The 16,648-nt window shown below is 39.8% G+C and overlaps 1 protein-coding gene across 4 annotated transcripts in view; it reads left to right on the top strand.

The window, feature by feature from the left end:
* Nucleotides 1-16,648, top strand: part of LRRTM4 (leucine rich repeat transmembrane neuronal 4) — an 886,616-nt gene that overhangs the window by 193,227 nt on the left and 676,741 nt on the right. The gene's annotated exons all lie outside the window — the stretch shown is intronic.

The following is a 16,648-nucleotide window of genomic DNA, read 5'->3' as shown; positions in this document are numbered from 1 at the left end:
CACCTATTCCCAATGATTCTTAACTCTTAAATACACTGAACATTTTTTCAATGCTCTTCTTTGCCCTTTCTGTAGTGTTTAATACCTTTCATTATTCCTTCTTTCTACATATGGTTATAGACTCCCAGGGGTTTCACGATGCTGATGTATCCCACTGCCATTTCTTCTTCTTTGGTAAATCTTGTATGTCTCCTACCTCTTGGTGTTCTCTGGAGTCATTTTCTACCTACTCTGCCTTTATTTCTTTACATATGTCCTCTTGCAGTGTTTAAAATCTCCAGTAGGTTCAACATCAGGTGCTCTTGTTAAAGATTTTCTCATTTTCTCTCTCTGTGTCTCTCTCCCCGCTACTCATTTTCCCTCTCTCCTCCCCTCTCTATTTCTGATGTTTTAGCTCAAAATTTATGTTCTATTATCTTGTATAAACTTTCTACTTACATTTTCATATGCAATCTCCCTCTCCCACCCAGTAGAATGGGCAGTGGAAACGCCTAGAGGAAAAGCTCGGATTTGTCTTTTCCTTGTTCCCCCAGGGTTTAGAACAGTGTTGGACACATTGTAGTCACTGCAGAAAGGTTCGTCAGCTTGTATTGCATTATCTTGAGAGCAACATGAGAGAGTTGGCTATCTCTTCCTGTTAATAATCTTATGATCCTAAATAGAATTGGCTAGCACCTGAAAATAATAAGTGAATCACTCTCCTTCCATTGAATTAGGTATAGATTCTTTTCATTTGGAAAGGGAGAAAGTTGTACAAAAAGTTTAGTTACAGTTGCCCAGAATTCAACTTAATATTCTTTAGTCATAGGGTAATTCTTGTGTATTCCTTGCTCAGTTGGAGTTTGTGGTCGAGACATTAAGGCTCACCTATGCATGGTAACATTTTCCCCTTAACAAAGCCCTGCTGTTAATGAGACAGCATCTTGAAGAGGGAGCTCATTAGCCATTTCTTATTCATGACACAGTCCTGAGTTCAATAGGATTCCAGTGTGGATGCCTGCATGCCAACATTCTGTGTCATAACAGAAGAATACAGAGCTTAGAAGCCAGAGCTATGGTCCAGGTCTTTTAAGGAAATTAGGGAGATTACCCACATCTCCTCTTTGGGATGATGATAGTAATAATATCAGGTTGGCTGGGGTTCTATCTCATTCCTGGCATCATGGACAATGCTTTAGCTTCTGCAAGCAAAGGAGCATGGCTTCACTCATTGAAGCACACTTTACTACATTATTTGTGAAGAATTCCATGAATTGCAATTCCAAGGTCCATCCTGAGATTCCTTGGAACATCAACATTAGCAGTGTTGTACATATACCTCCTTCAGATCCCCTGCTATTGAGTTCTATGGGCTCAGAAGATGTTGGGATCATGTCTTTTGAGTTGGAAGGGATCTATGAGGTCATTTTATTCAACTATCATTTTAGAGATTAGAACACTGAGGCTCAAACATGTGAATTGACTTACATCAATCTTCTGTCAAGATCACAGAGGTACCAAATACAAGAGCAGGACTCAAACCCAAGTGATTTGAATCCATATACATGGCATATTCCAGTACCGAACAACATTTTTCCATAAATGTTGTATACAAACTCTTTTGTATACAAAATGTTTTAGTCCCTTAATTATTGCTTGGGAGCCCAGTATGGTATTGCAAATCTGAAATTTACAGGGTATAAAACCTGTTATATGGTAATCAATGTTCACGTTTGTAAAAGTTTGCTTTCTTTCTTTTTCTCTCTTCCTTCCTTTCTTCCTTTCCTTTCTTCCTCCCTCTTTCCCTCTCATTCCTTCCTTCATTCTTTTGGTTTTTATTTCCATGTTTAATTTACAAAGAATCTTGATATACACAGGTTTTTTTTTTTTTTAAGTTTGTGGGTTTTTTGGACAGCTAGGCAGCACAGTGGATAAAGCACTGGCCCTGGATTCAGGAGGACCTGAGTTCAAATCCAGCCCCAGAACACTTGACAGTTACTAGCTGTGTGACCCTGGACAAGTCATTTAACCCTCATTGCCCAGCAAAAAAAGTGTTTTTTTAAAACTTTTTCATTCAAAATGATTGAAGGGAGGGATTTAAAAAGTCTCTGTCTCTCTGTCTCCTTCTTTGTCTCTGCCTGTCTGTCTCTTTCTTTCTGTCTCTGTCTGTCTCTCTGTGTCTGTGTCTCTGTGTCTTTCTCTCTGTCTCTCTGTCTCTATCTTGTCTGTGTCTCTGTCTGTCTGCCAGTCTGTCTGTCTTTCAATGCTATGTGTCTGTCACCTGAGGCAACCTTGAATGCTTCTGCTCTAGGGAGCTAGAAGGCTTGAAACAGATGCTTCCACAGACGGGATTTTCTACTTTATCAGAATTGGCAGGGGAGAATGGGGGGGGGGGCGCAGGGAGGCTGCAGCAAGTGGGAATGATCTGCCTAAATAAAGACAGAATAACAGATTCTGCATTGAATATGTGACCTACATAGATGCCCTCAGATTTTGGAAAGAAAATTCAAGCTGTGCAAATTTCTGATGTATTGGGGGGAAATTTCAAGAAAGTTCAGCTAATAGGGCTTTGCTCCTTCCCTAATACACAGCATAGGCCACTCCCCACTCCCACAACAGAGATTGTCTTTTTCAGTTTTCTTTCTTATCTATAAGAAGGAAGTTTTTGGAATTGGCTTTCATGGGCATTTTCCAACATAAAAAAAAAAAATTCTATACTCAGCAAACCTCAAAGGCAGAAACCAGGGTTTGAGGTTAGAATAGAGGAAAAAGAGGGAAAATTTCCTAGACATACAAAGATCCATGGAATTCAGATGCAGTTGACTATAGGACTCGTTTTATTCAGTGTTTAACCCATGAGCATTTATGGGCATAAATCCTTTTAAATTAACCCAGAACCTCTGAAAATCTAGAGAAGGACTTTGGTTTTTCTTTCTTTTTTATCTTTTTTTTGGGGGGGCAGTGGGGGTGAGGATGAAGAAGAAGGGTGTTCATAGCTGTCTACAAATATTTAAGTTGTTATGGTGTGGAACAGTATTTACGTTTAGTCTGCATGATGACATGGGGCAGTATTAGGAACTCTGGGTATCCCCATTTTAATTTTAATTGTCCCTTACTACCTTTGTAACCTTTGGCAAGATACTAAATCTTTCTGGATCTCATTTTCCTCCATATGTAAAATGAAGAGATTTGACTAAATCGCCTCTGAGGTAACATCTGTCTCTAGCTCTATGATCTTATTATCCAAAGATCCTAAGTTTATAGAGTAATAGAGTTGGAATCAATGTAAGAAGAGGGAAGGAATTCTAACCCTTCAAATTCTACAAAATCGCATATTATGGACTGTCTTAGAGGGTGGCTTTCTCTTTACTGAAAGTCTTTTGACAAAGTTTGGATGACCTTTTGTAAGGTTTTTGTTCTAGAAAGATTGTTGTTCACAGACTGGTTGGACGGACAGATCCATTACAGCCCAGGCCATATACAATTTTGGGAAAGGCAAGTTTAACTTTGGCAAAGTTTAACTTTGCTGAATGCAAGCTGCATGAGGGGTAGGAATCAATACTTCTAGAACTGAAGATAGTATTCTTTTCTGAGTTCTTAGCCTTATTTAAATGATACTCACACCACACTCTTGTGGTCCAGTTCCTAATTGTGACTTACATTTTAAAGATCAGGCAGTGGATTCAATGGGAGTGGTTAAAAACCCAGCCTAGGGGCAGCTAGGTGGCACAGTGGATAGAGCACCGGCCCTGGAGTCAGGAGTACCTGAGTTCAAATCCGACCTCAGACACTTAACACTTACTAGCTGTGTGACCCTGGGCAAGTCACTTAACCCCAATTGCCTCACTAAAAAAGAAAAAAAAAAACAGCCTAGACTCATAAAATGGCTTTGAGTTTGAGGTAGAACAATAGCCCAAGACATCCATAGAGATCAAAAAATCCATTTCTCTTCAAGGACCATTTATTAAGGAACTAATGTATATAAAAGAATTAGGGTCCATACTAGGGGTACCTTGATGGTGTAGTGGATAAAGAGCCAGGCTCAGAGTCAAGAAGACCTGAGTTCAAGTCTGGCCTCAGACACTTACCATCTATGTGATCCTGGGCAAATTACTTAACCCCATTTGCCTCATCTGTAAAATGAGCTGGAGAAGTAAATAACAAATCACTCCAGTATCTTTGACAAGAAAGCCCCAAATGTAATCACAGTTGGACATGGTTAAAACAATGGAAATATAAACTGAAGACTATGCATATAAAGACAAACAGGAATGATCCTTGGCCTCAAAGAGAATACACTACATGGGGAGAGGTAGGGTAAAATGTACACAAGAGGGGACAGCTAGTTGGCCCAGTGGATAAATCACTGGCCCTGGATTCATGAGGACCTACCTGAATTCAAATCCTGATGCAGTCACTTGATACTTACTAGCTGTATGACCTTGGACAAGTCAATTAACCCTCATTGCCCCACAAAAAAAGAAAAAAAAATGTACACAAGGTAAGGGGACCTGATGTTTAGTTCAATAGTAGCTAATGCAAATTAGCTAGTCAATAAGGACTTACTTCTGTAAAGAATTAATTGTTATTTCAGGTTTTTATGCCTTGGCGAGCACTGGCCTGGGGCTCTGCAAACCACACGGTGCTCCACCCACTGGTTGTAGCCGTTGCCAGGGCTCTGGCACCTCATGTCATCACCATTCACTGACGCCTACATGGGCTTGAAAAAATTATAATGATTGGAAACCTAGTGAGGGCAGTCATGTGACTGTCAGAGCGGCCATCCCATCATCTGGGACAGTGTGGGGTGTTATCTAGGTTTGGGGGAGGAGAATTGGGCATTCTAGGTGGCAGCTAGAAAGGGACAGGCGTTCTGTTGCATATTTTCAGCTGATTCCTGGGCGGTGGTATTTTTTCAGGTATTATAATTTCCCTTTCCCCATTTTTATTTCCTTTTCCTTGATCCTACTGATCCTGTTTGTGTGTGTATGTGTGTGTTTTTAAGTTCGTTCTTGTTAAAATAAATCTTGTTCTTTTTTGAGGGAGGCTACCGGTTTCCTTCCTTGCCCCCATATTGAGGCGAGCCGCTTAGCTAGCACTCCCCAATTAAAAATTGGTCCCCACACTTCCTCTGTCCTTTGTGCCTGCCACTGGGCATAGAGCACAGTTGCTGCCCTCACAAAGTGTAGACATTTATCTGGCACCTCCTCTGTGCCCGGCACTGTGCTGAGAGCTTTACAATTTCCTCATTCAATTCTCATAACCCTGTAATGTAGGTACTATTATTATCTCCATTTTACACCCGAGGAAAATTAGGCAAACAAAGGTTAAGTGATCTGCCTGTGTCACACAGCTAGTAAGTACCTGAGATCTGAACTCAGGTTTTCCTTATTCTGGGCTCAGCATAGTCCAGTCCACCTAGATACCCAGAAGATTCCATTCTAGCTACCAAAGAGATTGCATTTTTGCATATGAACTAGAAGCTATTGCTTCTAGCATTAGCTTGGGTAAGGCACCATTTTACTTCTTGGCTCTTTATCTCCACTTATCCTTCCCTAAATCTGGCACATAGTAGGCTCTTACTAAATGCTTGTTAAATGAATGTTTCACAGGGCAGCTAGGTGGCACAGTGGATAAAGCACTGGCCTTGAATTCAGGAGTACCTGAGTTCAAATCCAGCCTCAGACACTTGACACTTAACTAGCTGTGTGACCCTGGGCAAGTCACTTAACCCTCATTGCCCTGCAAAAATTAAAAAAAAAAATGAACGTATCACTACAGGACAAGAATTCTGTCTTCATCCTTGTTCTAGAAATTATGTTCTATTAATAGCAAAAGTCATGATGTCAAAAACTAGCCTACTGTGTTCTATCTCCTTCCCCTGCCAAAAACCAGTTAGCCTATTAGCATTCTTTCCTATTTCTGACAATAGTAAAGCCAAGCTCATTCCCAATCACCTCACTTTGAAACCTCTCAATGTTGCCATTTTATACCATTTTGCCTGACACTCTCTTCCAAAGGAATTCTGGGGATGCAGAAAGCAGAGGCATCATTTGGGGGAGGGAGCCTTAATTTCAGAAGCTGTAAAGGAAGAATACTTTGAGCTGGACCTTCCAGAACAACAGATTTGGGATTTGGGTAGGAAAATTAGGCCTGGGGTACGTTTATCCCAAGCAAAAGCAAGGAGGTAGAAAAATGCCACGTATATATGGGGAACAAGAGCAAGTAGCTCCGATGACCAGGAGCATGCAATTCATGTTATAGAGTAGTTGGATATAAACCTGAAAAAGAAAGGATTGGGCTAATTTGGGGGCTGATCATTATAGAATAATAAGGAAAGTACCAGGAGAAAGTTGAATTCAAACACAAGCTGAACAAACACAAGTTATTCCACCACATTATTCAGTCAGTGAAATTGTGAGCCCCATCTTTCCCCCCCATATGTAAAATGGGAATATTAATATTTGTTACTATTCCATATTATGAATCCCTGATCTAGTCTAATCCACTGATTTTATAGAGGAAGAAACAATGAAGCAGAGAAATGACACAGATCAGAAGAATGAGGACTGAGTTTAGTGTCAGGAGAGCAGAGTTGGTCTCCTGCCTTTAGCAGTGATTGGCTCTGTGGCCTTAGCTAAGTCATCTCAATTTAGAGCCAATCCATCTAAAGCTGGAAGGGGATATAATGGACTTCTTCTAGTCCCTCCCCCACTCCCATTTTATATTTGAGGAAACTGAGGCCCAGAGAAGTCAAGACTTGGCCAAGGTCACAAGAGAAATAATCATTAGAGGGTGGATTGGCAGCCAACTTCACCATCTGCAGGATTAGGACACTCTGGTCTGTCCTTTGCTTATTTCTGGGAGAGTTCTTTTTGCTAGGCCACTAGAGAATGGAATCCAAAGGAAGCACTATTGCTTCTATACTAAGCCATATAGTTAATCTTGCTTGGAGAACCTTTGGTAAGTCAACCACCTTCTTCCCTCCAGTAGGAACTGATACAGCTGGAAAGAAAGAAACAGAGAGGAAAGAAGGATTTTTTTTTTCCTGTAGGGAAAGAGATAGGACAGGCAGGGTAGCCTAGTTTTTGACATCATGATCTGTAACTATCAATGGGACATCATTTCTAGAACTAGGATTAAGACAATTACTGTGCCATAGTGATCCATTCATTTAACAAGCATTTATTAAGCACCTACTATGTTCCAGGTTTAGGGCGGGTTAAATGGAGATAAAGAGACAACAATTAAACTTGCCCCTGCTAATACCAGAAGCAATAGCAACTATGAGTGATGCTCCTATGCATTTGAATGCAATCTGTTTGGTAGCTGGAATGGAATCACCTAGACAGCTAAGTGGACTGGACTGCACCAAGCCTGCAATTAGGAAAACCTGAGTTCAGATCTCAGATACTTACTAGCTGTGTGACTTGGGCAGCCTACAGAAGGGAGAGATGACAGGAAAAGGTCAGGGTGCAGGCAATAATGACTGTTGGCTTAACTATAGACAGCATGAAGGGAAATTGTGGAAAATAAGACTGGAAAGATAGATTAGGGCCATAATGGAGAAAGCCAGAATTGAGAAATGAAGGAGTTTGAATTTTATCTTCAAGAAATAGGAACTTGCTGAAGGTTGATGGACAGGGAAGTAACATCTATAAAAGGAAATATGATTTCTATTCATATATGACAGATTTATTGTAAGAAAAGTGATTTGTTGGGACATTTCTAATGAATGAACCCTCAGATGTCATATTTAAATTAGTGTCATCATCATCATCTCATTTCATAGGATCATAAATTTATTTCAGGTAGAGACCTTATATGCTATTGAGTCTAACCCCCTCATTTTCCAGATGGGGAAACTGAGGCACAAAGAAGTTGAATTACTTGTCATGGGTCACACAGTTAATATCTAAGGTGATATTTAAACCCAGATCTTCATGACTTTAAGACCACTGCTCTTACTACTGTAATACACTGTCTTTTAACCTTCAAATTTTTTTTAATTCCCCCCTCATTCTTCCCAGTGGCAACTAGAAGAATTGCTTGACAACACCTGGAGCATGGAAGAGAACTTTGATCCCTAATCCAGACTATTTTTCTCTAATTGGACAAGCATAAATAGTTCTTATTTCCAATTTACCTTCTTAAGACAGTATCTTCTCCCTATGATATCTCCTCTCCCTCCCCCCCCCAAAAGAACAAATAATTCCTAATGCCATCCATTAAGACTGTCTTTATGACTGTTTGCTGTTTGCTGCCCTGCAGATGACTGGAAAATAAGGTAAAAAATGCCGATACAGCAGCCTTAGGACAAAGTAGATGGAAATATTCCCAGGGATGGATCATCTACTTAATAAATGAAAGGCTTTTACATACTTAATTAAAAAGGTGACATGTTGTTTTTATTGCCAAATGATCTCCTGTGCTTCGGTCAAGTGCTCACCACCAAATTCACATGCTGTGCCCTGAAATTAGAACACGTTGTCGAGTGCAGAAGGCATTACGTGACATTAATCCACTAATAAGTACAAATGTATGCACTCTCCTTTAAAGGAGACTGTGGTACTCTATATTTAGAGTGGAGTTCATTGGCTCTCTAGGGCAGCTGGAGAACTCTACATGAATAATAATTATTAGAAATAATGCAACTATTAATAAAACTTTGCATTTATAGAGTTCTTTACAGTGTAGCTACAAGCAGTTTCCAAGTCCATTACCTTGTGTAATGTTTAAACTCACTAAAAAGCCTGTGAACTGGCAGGGAAAGAGGCCCAAATGCTTTACCAATGATTAAGTTTATGTTCAGACAGGATACATATACACTCTTGAGCAGCTAGGTGGCACAGTGATAAAGCACCAACCCTGGATCCAAGAGGACCTGAGTTCAAAATCTGCTTTAGACACTTGACACTTATTAGCTGTGTGACCCTGGGCAAGTTACTTAACCCTCATTGTCCCATTAAAAAAAAAAAGAAAGAAAGAAGGAAAAAAATGTATATGCTTTATAGTCCATTGTTTATATTTAAGCATTAGAGGAGAGACAGGGGGTGGACAATGAAGTCATTGGTAGGATGAAATTCCAGGTGAAGTAACACCATGTACTGCAGAGAGTCATCCTCTTCTTCTAAAGTTGCCTAGAGGGTACCACAAATTGAAATGACTTATCCAGGAACACATAGTCGAAATGTGTCATTAGAGTGACATGGAACCATATTTTCCAAGCTCCGAGGCTAGCCTTGTATTCGTTATACTATGGTGGTACTAAATGCAAAGGCGGCGGCAGCAGCAGCAGCAACAGCAGTAGTTGTTCCAGTACTAGTAACAATAATGTCAATATTAGTTGACATTTAGGCAGCAGCTTGAGATCTGAAAAGTATTTTAGTAACATTTGTAAGGGTAGCTGGTGGCACAGTAGATAGAGTGCTATGCCTGGAGTCAGGAAGACCTGAATTCAAAACCAACTCTCAACACTTACTAGCAAAACTGAGTAAGTTACTTAACCCTGTTTGCCTCAGTTTCTTCATCTGTAAAATGAGCCAGAGAAGGAAATGACAAACCACTACAGCATCTTTGCCAAGAAAACCCATAATAGGGTTAGAGAGTTTGACGTGATGGAAATGACTAACCACCACAACCACCATCAAGAACTAATACTACAACAAAGCACATGTAATTAAACAAAAAGGAAAAAACAATCTTCTTTTATGAACTTTTCTCTCTTCCTAGTGCCTTATTTGGTCCTGGAAGATATCTTTGATTGTGAACATAAAATTTAATTAAATGAAAACAAAAATAAAGCTGTGAAATGTTCTCCAGCATGGAGGATTGGGGCCCACCCAGGTTTGTTTCAGTTCCTGAATCCTAGGCAAGGCCATGAATAATTCCTCATTTATAAAACCAGGAAAATGGGTTAGATATTTTCCTTACAACTCTAAAATAATTTGGACAAGTGTTTTTGAATGACACTCAAAAATATAGCTTTGCCTTGTGTTTCTGTAATTCCTAAATGATTTATACATTCATCAAATCCAGAAATAATTTATAGCAACCTTAATATTTAGGTGACACTGTAGTGTTGTCTGATGTCCAGGTCCAGATATGAGGTGAGGAAATGAAGCTGTTCTACCCAGAGCAGAAGTAGAACCCGCAGTCATTTGCTTAAGAACTTCATTGAATAACCACTTCTTCCTTTTCTGTAAAGGCAGCCTCTCTTTGACAGCATTTTGTAAGAGGAACAAGAAATCTTCTTGAACTTCATGTTCATAAGCTAGATTATGACCAGGATATATGACTAGTCTAGATATGGGGAACCTCTTTGCCCAGATACTAAACCAGAGTATTCGTGATGTTGTCCTGCTGAATGAATGCTATTTTCTGTCTTAGGATGGAAGCTCCAGGAAGGCAGGAACTGTCTCATGTTTTGTCCTTGTGTGCCTTATACTAAGAACAGGGCCTTGTTGAGAGAAGAAAATGAGGCACAGGGGGTTTAAGTGATTTCCCTGAGGCCATACACCTGGGACTCACTTCTTGACTTCCAGTCAAATATTCTATCCACAACTGCATGCTCCCATCCATTTTTTTCTTTTGTGGGGTGAGGCAATTGGGGTTAAGTGACTTGCCCAGGGTCACACAGCTAGTAATTGTCAAATGTCTGAGGCCGGATTTGAACTCAGGTCCTCCTGAATCCAGGGCCAATGTTCTATCCACTGCACCACCTAGCTGCCCCTCCCATCCACTTTTGAGTATCCACATGATCCTAAGTAATCAATGGCAGGTATTCTTAATCTGAGGTTCATGAAGGAATTGGGGAATCCTTGAATGTCAATGGGAAAAATATTTCTTCATTGAATATAAGTGATAACCTTTGTAATAGTGGTTATTTTGTTTTGTGTGTTTCAAAACATCCCGAAAACACGTCCATAGACTTCATAAGATGTGCCAAATAGGTCCATTTCATGTACACCCTGACACTCACACAAAAATAGTTAAGAACCCTTGAACAAGGGAAAGAATCTCATGATATCAGGTCATTTCCCTGTGGAGGAATCCCAGAAGGCAAGGACAATGGTAACGTAGAACAAAAGCCATAGATATGTCTCATTTAATAACCATTGGTGTCTGTATTCTGACCACTCTCAGATATATTGGAAAATTAAAGTTCCCAAGTATAATCACCAGGAGACTTAGATCCTAAGCTGAAATGGAGAAAGGAGATGTGTAGAGAGTCTAATGGTTGTAAGGAAGTAAATACCCAACCATCCCCACCACTGGCCCAGGCTGGAAGAACCCCCTACCACCCTTCGGTGCCATAGGTCTGCAAGGGAATTCAAAGCGATGTAATAGATTATGAACTGAAGCAATGTGAGATAAAATGACTTGCCCAGGGTCACACAGCCTGTACATGTACATGTATGAGTTTGGATTTTTGATTTAAAGTTTTTTGCCTCTAAGCTCATTGTTAGATCTAAAATACTAAATGTAGATAGTCACATGCAGTGCTGTTCTTCTCATCCTACTTGTTCATGTCTTTCCTTTCACAAGGATTCCTAGCATCTATTCTAACTATTTTGCAGCTAGCAAAAAAAAAAAAAAGTTTAGAAAAGATGATTTAGGAAAGATGGAAAATATTTATTAATTTTCTTAGCCACTTTTAAAAAAGCCAAGATTTATATAAAACTTTAAGTTATACAATGGGCCTTTTATATCTTATCTATTTTGACCATGCTGGCAACCCAAAGAAATGATGATTTTTATTATTATTACTTTTTTACCCCGCCCTCCCCAAAAGGCCAATGAAGCTCAAAGTGGCTGAGCAGTTTGTTCATAGTGTTCTACCTTCTGAAGTCCATTCCTCTGCATGCTGTACCATCTTCCTTCACTAAGGCCCCTTTTGGTCACAGCCCAACTTGAAAACACGCACATTGCAATGGAATGGAAATGAAAAGAAATTTGTCTCCACATCTGTTGAAAGCTCTTGCTAAGAAGAAACACAACCGAAAAGGATCTAGCTCCTCATCTCCATTTCTGCAATGCTTAGTCTGAGTGCTGTTGAGTGCCTGGAATAACGATTAGCAATATATTTGGAGGAGCTAAAATAACTGGTATGAACAAAACTCTAGAATTAATTAGGGCTGCTTTTGATTTCCTTAATTTTCTATTTGGGTTTTCCCTTGATGAAGTTGCCCTCCATCCGACGTCCTTGAGTGTATGTTGCTGTTTGTTGGTGTCTGTCTTACAAATTCCTCATTAGTCATTGAAAGGGATTTTTATAGGACCCTGCTTAAAAAAAAAAAAAATCTCCACAAGGTCTTCTTTCTCTTAAAAAGACTGGGGTCTTACAGGGAGAGTACCATAAATTAGTCTCACCTGAGAGAAAGGAACTTGATTTGTTCTCTCTAGGGTTCCACGTGCCAGCTGATTACTGCTGGTATGAGCCACCTCTTCCCATCAGAGACCCCCATTTCATATGTCAAATAGAAACACCTGGACCTATGAGTTGCTCAGGTTGCTGCCCTCAGCCTCTATTTCCTGGGATACTGCAAATTCTAAATAAGGTGGGTCATGCAGAAAACGAATTGCAGTTCTACTAGTTCATGGAGTGGTCTAGGGGTGACAGAGATCACTGCATAATTGCCACTGTGATCCGTCTCTCCCTTGTTAGGTCACTGAGGGAAATCTTAAATTTACTCTTTATTGCAGTCAAATGGAAGAACCTCACAGATTTCCCCTGGCCATCTGGTCCACTGTAAATCAAGCCAATAATGGCTCTCCTCACTAAAATCTAATTATTATTCAAACCTCCATGAGAAAAGCCAAACAAATAGTTGGAACCAGGTACTGGGTACTAGGGAATGTCAGGGGCAGTTTCTAAAAGATGCAGGATATCCTCAGATGCATGATAAATAGAAGAACATAAAAGGCATCCTGTCATGAGGGACCGATCCTTTGTTACCACTGATGTTTAAAGGATATAATGGGAAATATGACATGGTCATGGTGCCCAAATTCTCATCAGGTATTTTAATTTATACCCTCATATTTTGCAAATATGTTATGAAGGTGACTCCATTGTTAATGGGATACAGAACAGAGAAAGAAGCATAAGGAGACTTGGGGAGAACAATAAGGTAATTTACTTCTAATTACCTGCGTCATGCACATATATTATACAATTTATATATTATATATAATATTGTCTTTTTATAACCAGTGCCTTTGTGTTAATTTGAAATTGAGTTGAGTTAATCCATATGTTATCATATTGAATAACTATGTCATGGAACACTGTAGTCTTAAAAACAAAGAAAAAAATTTAGGCATACCAAGAGAGCAATTAAGAGGCCTATGCTGGCTCTGAGCAGGTTTTTTCAAAGGCATCCAAGGAATTATTTAGGAGAAGCATTTTAATTGATGTTGTCAAAGGAAAGTTTTTGTTTTTAGATAAAGATGATACTACCCAGCAAACAGTCAACAACAAAAAAAGGTTATATTAAGCACCTTTTATATGTCGGACACTGTGTTAGGTGCTGGTGTACATTACAAAACAAAGATGCTTTTCTGAAGGGTCTGATCATATAGCAAGCTATCTATTTCCACAAGGATCCCCAGCCCCAAAAGTAAGAAATGATGATTTAAGAAAAGTGGATTTTTTATGTCAAATATAAATAAGTGGACCTATGAGTTCCTCAGGTTACGGTCCTGGGCCTATTTCCTTGGATACTGCAAATTGTAAATAAGGCAGGTCATGCAGAAAACTAGTGATAGAGGGAAAAAATGGGTGGTAGGTTGCAAGAGTGAGGAATAACCAATGAATGATCTGTCAAAAGAATTCAAGGACGTCCTTGAGCAGAATGGATGGAAGCCCTTGGGTATGTATACATATGTGTTAGTAGTTGCATAGGATGAAAGGGTGGGAATGGGCTACCTTCCCCACCACTGGAGGGAGTCCCCACCTCTACATTAGCACAGATTCTTTTGACCATTGGAGTTTGATGTGAAAATGATAAGGTTCTTCTAAAATCCTGATAATGTTTGTATTGGGGCCAAAGAGAACCTTCAAATGTGAAATTTTCTACAGACAAAGAAAAAGATGCCTGATACATCCCTCATTTCTAAAGAACAAAATTCTTTAAGCAAGAAACAACTTCAAGCTCTGTCAGCTGCTCAGAATTAGAGTTATTGTGTATTAAGCAATGAGGTAAGAGGGAAGATTTGAGTCATCAAAAGCACAGCTGAATTATACAACCTTAGAATTGAAAGAAAGTTGGTGATCACTTAAGTCTACAGGAAACATACTAGAGCTTACCACAGTGGCTTGCACATAGTAGGCACTTAATAAATGTTTATTAATTACTTGTTTATTGATTGAATACCTTATACAACACTCCTTAAAGTATCATACAGCGTTTACTGAAAAATGCCAAATGACTTGAAATCTGTCACCTCTCAGGCATCTCCTTCCATGTCTAGAAGATTAATTATCCGGAAGACTTTCTTTCTCTCATGGCTAGGGTATATTCAGCTAATATCCTCTAGACTTTTCTAGTGAGGCCAGCAAAATAGGTTACATTTAAAACCCTTGGTTCCTTCTCTAGCAGGAGACAGTAGGTGTTACAAAATAATAGAAGAGAAAGGAAGAGTGAGGATTTATTTACTTCCTTGATTCTTGGGAAACCCAGCACTTAGGAGAAGCAAGTTGGACCCTTTCCTTAGTCTCAACCTTTAAGGAAATGAATAGGGCCTTAGATAGGAAAAACAATGGAGCCCTGAGGCTTATTAACTCTTTGAAGGCTGAGGTTTCATGTGTCTATCGTGATCCTGGAGAAGTACAGAGTACCTGAAACTGTGGGCAGTTTATAGCTTAAGTTTAATAGCTTAAAAGTTCCCCAAGACTTTTGGACTACCCTTTCTATATTGGAAGAGATAATCCATTTCTGTAACTATGCATATCCTTGTAGTCTCCTCTTTGAGAATATAACCTTTTTGAAGAGAAAAAAAAAAGAAACAAACCTCATTGTGTGTGTAACACCTGTCACACACCCTTAGTAAGCACTTGCTAAATGCTGTTGTTGATTGTTTGATAAGGTGACACTTTTCCCTCTTCTACTTTAGGGGGATTCTGGGTCTTGAGCAGTCAGCACAGTTAGGTTTTTGGCCCATAGCTTTATTAGTGTTTTTTTTTCTTTTTAATATTCCTGTTATTTCATTTTTGTTTCCTTGGCAAGGTCCCTCTGACACATTTTACTGATTTTCTATTAAGAACCTAGAGTTTTAAATGAGATAAGAATGGAGGTGAGGCTATGATGTCACTCTCTGGTAAGGAAATTCCTTCCCTCTATCAATGAAAATCAGCATTTTCACTGCACCTTCTGAAGTCTCCTAATGTTGGTAGAATCCTGAGAGATTTCAGTCAATTAATCAGGGTCACAAGTCAGTAAGTGTCTGGGGTAGGACTTAAACCCAGATGTTCTTTAACATCTGGCATCCAATGCAATCTTTCTATCCTCTATGCCACATTACCACTCATAATGTTGAAAGTTTGATAATAATGTTAAAATAATGAGTTCTAGAGTTTGAATGAAGGTATTCATAGCCAGTTGTTGCAGTGGATGTGTTGTGGGCCCAAAGTTCCCCAGAGGTTTTCTGGGGCATATTGAGGAATCTTCTCCTTGAGAAACTAAACCAGAGGACAGATAAACCTAGAGAGATAAGAGGAACCAAATCCAACTGAACTAGCTCCCAGACCTCCACCCTCCATTCTGATCTCCTTTACCGCTGGGGAGATAACATTGGGTGTGGCTGTGGCCTTTGTGTCCTGAAGAGGGAGATGGCTTGAGAGATCCCTAGCCACCCTCACCCAATTCCTCTAGTCACTACCAGTGGGGGATGGTCCTCCCTCACTAAAGGAACTTTCCACTGGCAGAGGGTCACACCCCCGTCAGTCCCCTATAAAAGTACCTTCTGGTCTCCTGCTTGAGGAGATTGGTAGCTCAGAGCCACATGCTTTGCTCCATACCTATCTCCCCATGAGAAGTCCAAGGATTTCTTTCATGGTTTCCCTTCCCCTCCCCTTCCTTTCCCTTGCCCCTAAATAAACTACCATCTTATTCTAACTGCTTTTGTGTGCAAGAGGGTGTAATTCTTTAAAGAGGAATTCCTAAGAACCCCAACCTGTAACCCAACCCCATACCCCATTTTCCCCCATAACAGAACTCTCCTCTGGGATCAGGAAGACAGGAGTTCAAATACAAGCTCAGACACTTACACCCTTATGTCCCTGAGCAAGTCATTTCACCTCTTCTCACTGTTTCCTCAATGGTTAAATGGAAATAATAATAGTACCTACCTCCTGAGGTTGTTTCAAAGATCAAATAATTTAATCTTTGTAATGTATTTTGTTCATCTTAAATAAATGTTAGCCACCATCAGAAGCATTGCTTCAGGTATAGTTAACACAATTGTGCTAAGTGCTGGTAATGCAAAGAAAGGCAAAACCACACCCTGCCCTCAAACTGTTCCCATTCTTATAAGGGGGACAACCAATAACTAATAAGCCTTTGGTTCTTTGCTGTAAGTGATCATTGTGGCTACTCCTACCATCCACATAAATGTCCAAACCTCCATATCCTCTCAGTTGCTCTGCCTGAGGCATTCCTTTCCTGAT

The sequence above is a fragment of the Dromiciops gliroides genome, chromosome 2 (assembly GCF_019393635.1).
Source record: "Dromiciops gliroides isolate mDroGli1 chromosome 2, mDroGli1.pri, whole genome shotgun sequence".
NCBI classification, from domain to species: domain Eukaryota; kingdom Metazoa; phylum Chordata; class Mammalia; order Microbiotheria; family Microbiotheriidae; genus Dromiciops; species Dromiciops gliroides.
This window is presented reverse-complemented; position numbering and strand designations above follow the sequence as displayed.